The sequence below is a fragment of the Triticum dicoccoides genome, chromosome 4A (assembly GCF_002162155.2).
Source record: "Triticum dicoccoides isolate Atlit2015 ecotype Zavitan chromosome 4A, WEW_v2.0, whole genome shotgun sequence".
NCBI lineage: Eukaryota > Viridiplantae > Streptophyta > Magnoliopsida > Poales > Poaceae > Triticum > Triticum dicoccoides.
The window spans coordinates 599,489,868-599,493,894 of NC_041386.1; positions in this window are offsets into that span (position 1 = coordinate 599,489,868).

Sequence of the window (4,027 nt, forward strand, 5' to 3'; positions counted from 1 at the left end):
CCCGCGAGTACATTAAGGGCATGCATGAGTTTCTCGAAGCGGCTGAGGCAAACAAGCAGAATGGTTTTATGTGTTGTCCATGCACTGAATGTGGGAATACGAGGTCTTACTCTAACCGGAAAATCCTTCACTCCCACCTGCTTTACAAGGGTTTCATACCACACTATAATGTTTGGACGAGGCACGGAGAAATAGGGGTTATGATGGAAGACGGCGAAGAAGAAGAGTACGATGACAACTATGTGCCCCTTGAATACGGTGATGCTGCAACGGGGGGAGCTAGTGAAGATCAAGAGGAACCAGACGATGTGCCCAATGATGCTGTAACGGGTGAAGCTACTGAAGATCAAGAGGAACCAGACGCTGTGCCCGATGATTGTGATCTCCGCTGGGTCATTGTCGATGCAAGGACGCAATGTGAAAGTGAAAAGGAGAAGCTGAAGTTTGATCACATGATAGAGGATCACAAAAAGGGTTGTACCCCAATTGCGAAGATGGCAACACAAAGCTCGGTACCGTACTGGAATTGCTGCAGTGGAAGGCAGAGAATGCTGTGGCTGACAAAGGATTTGAGAAGCAACGGAAAATATTGAAGACGAAGCTTCCAAAGGATAACGAATTGCCCGACAGTACATACGCAGCAAAGAAGGTCGTATGCCCTCTAGGATTGGAGGTGGAGAAGATACATGCATGCCCTAATGACTGCATCCTCTACCGTGGTGCATACAAGGATCTGAACGCATGCCCGGTATGCGATGCATTGCGGTATAAGATCAGACGAGATGACCCTGGTGATGTTGACGGTGAGCCCCCCAGGAAGAGGGTTCCTGCGAAGGTGATGTGGTATGCTCGTATAATACCACGGTTGAAACGTCTGTTCCGAAACGAAGAGCATGCCAAGTTGATGCGATGGCACAGTGAGAACCGAAAGAAAGATGGCAAGTTGAGAGCACCCACTGACGGGTCGCAGTGGAGAAAAATCGAGAGAAAGTACTGGGATGAGTTTGCAAAGGACCCAAGGAATGTATGGTTTGCTTTAAGCGCGGATGGCATTAATCCTTTCGGGGAGCAGAGCAGCAATCATAGCACCTGGCCCGTGACTCTATGTATGTATAACCTTCCTCCTTGGATGTGCATGAAGCAGAAGTTCATTATGATGCCAGTTCTCATCCAAGGCCCTAAGCAACCCGGCAACAAAATTGATGTGTACCTAAGGCCATTAGTTGAAGAACTTTTACAGCTGTGGAATGGAAACGGTGTACGTACGTGGGATGAGCACAGACAGGAGGAATTTGACCTTAAGGCGTTGCTGTTCATGACCATCAACGATTGGCCCGCTCTCAGTAACATTTCAGGACAGACAAAAAAAGGATACCACGCATGCACGCACTGTTTAGATGACACTGAAAGTATATAACTGGACAAATGCAGGAAGAATGTGTACCTGGGCCATCGTCGATTTCTTCCGACCAACCATCAATGTCGAAAGAAAGGCAAGAATTTCAAAGGCGAGGCAGATCACCGGAAGAAGCCCGCCATGCGCACCGGTGATCACGTGCTTGCTATGGTCAATGATTTACACTATGTAATCTTTGGAAAGGGTCTCGGTGGACTAGCTGTTCCGAATGACGCTGAGGGACATGCACCCATGTGGAAGAAGAAATCTATATTTTGGGACCTACCCTACTTGAAAGACCTAGAGGTCCGCTCCTCAATCGACGTGATGCACATGAGGAAGAACCTTTGCGTGAACCTGCTAGGCTTCTTGGGCGTGTATGGGAAGACAAAAGATACACCTGAGGCACGGGAGGACCTGCAACGTTTGCATGAAAGGTCCTGCCAGCTACGGTCTTACGATAGAAGAGAAAGAAATCTTCTTTGCATGCCTGCTCAGTATGAAGGTCATGACTGGCTTCTCATCGAATATAAAGGGAATAATAAATATGCCAGAGAAAAAGTTTCAGAACCTAAAGTCTCATGACTGCCACGTGATTATGACGCAACTGCTTTCGGTTGCATTGAGGGGGCTTCTACCGGAAAACGTCTGATTAGCCATTGTGAAGCTATGTACATTCCTCAATGCAATCTGTCAGAAGGTGATCGATCCAGAAATCATACCAAGGCTAAGGAGTGATGTGGCGCAATGTCTTGTCAGTTTCGAGCTTGTGTTCCCACCATCCTTCTTCAATATCATGACGCACGTCCTAGTTCATCTAGTCGACGAGATTGTCATCCTGGGGCCCGTATTTCTACACAATATGTTCCCCTTTGAGAGGTTCATGGGAGTCCTAAAGAAATATGTCCGTAACCACGCTAGGCCAGAAGGAAGCATCTCCATGGGCCATCAAACAGAGGATGTCATCGGGTTTTGTGTTGACTTCATTCCTGGCCTTAAGAAGATAGGTCTCCCTCAATCGCAGTATGAGGGGAGACTGACAGGAAAAGGCACACTTGGAAGAGACTCAATAATATGCAGGGACGGATATTCTTGGTCTCAAGCACACTACACAGTTCTACAGAACTCTACCTTGGTGACCCCGTATGTCGATGAACACAAGAACAGTCTGCGCTCCAAACACCCGGAGCAGTGCGACGACTGGATTACATGTGAACACATCAGGACTTTCAGCAGTTGGTTGGAAACACGTCTCAGTTTGTGATGAGTTGTACTTGTTGTCCAGGGGACCATCTTTGACTGTATTGACTTACAAAGGATATGAGATAAATGGGAATACATTTTACACGATCGCCCAAGATCAAAAGAGCACCAACCAAAACAGCGGTGTCCGCTTTGATGCAGCAACCGAGAGCGGAAAGGACAGATATTATGGTTACATAGTGGACATATGGGAACTTGACTACGGACCTGATTTTAAGGTCCCTTTGTTTAAGTGCAAATGGGTCAATCTGTTAGGCGGCGGGGTACAGGTAGACCCACAGTACGGAATGACAACAGTGGATCTGAAAAATCTTGGGTACACTGACGAACCGTTCGTCCTAGCCAATGATGTGGCACAGGTTATCTATGTGAAGGACATGTCTACCAAACCGAGAAAAAGAAAAGATAAGGAAGCGAATACATCATACGATGAGCCAAAGCGCCAGATAGTTCTTTCAGGAAAAAGGGACATCCTGGGAGTGGACGGCAAGACAGACATGTCTGAAGATTATGAAAAGTTTCATGAAATTCCTCCCTTCAATGTCAAGGCTGACCCAAGCATCCTGATAAACAATGAAGATTATCCATGGTTACGGCGCAATAAGCAAATGACACAAGCGAAGAAAAAGTGAAGACTTTCTCCCGCAAATTTGTAACACACGAACATGCTACCATTGTCCATTTTGTACATGCACATGCTATGTGGGTGAAATTATGATACCATCCCAACTTTCAACTTTTTCAGAGTCCATTTGAAATGCTTTCATGTCTTATGGTTCGGCCCTCGTAATACCATGACCATTAGTCCCTGGCCCATGCCAACTTTCAACTTTCAACTTTCTAAAACTAATGGCAGTAACAGAAAGTTTATAATTTTGCTCCTCGCCCCTGGCCCATGACCATTAGTCTCGGTTTGTGCCACAAACCGGGACTAAAGGGTTGGTCCTCGTTGCGGGCAGAGTTTAGTCCCACCTAAATTCATAGTGAATTTCTCTGAAATTCATAGAAATTTACGTTGAATTTTCTCTATAAGCGCATCTATTCTCATTTTTTAGTAAGTTAATCACAAACTTGTGATTCAAACAATTTTCAAAGAATTCAAATTTTAACTATTCAAATTTGAAAACTAATGACACTAACAGAAAGTTTATAATTTTTCTAAAACTAATGGCACTAACTGAAAGTTTATAATTTTGCTAACCTAAAAGCAAACAGAATTAAAAATTAAATCAAAAAATAAAAGAAAATAAATAATGCAAAAAACAAATCAAAAAAACAAGAAAAAACTATTTTTATAGTAAAGTTAATCACAAAATAAAATAAATAAAGCAACAAAGAAAATAAAAAAACTAAAAAAGTGTTTTCAAA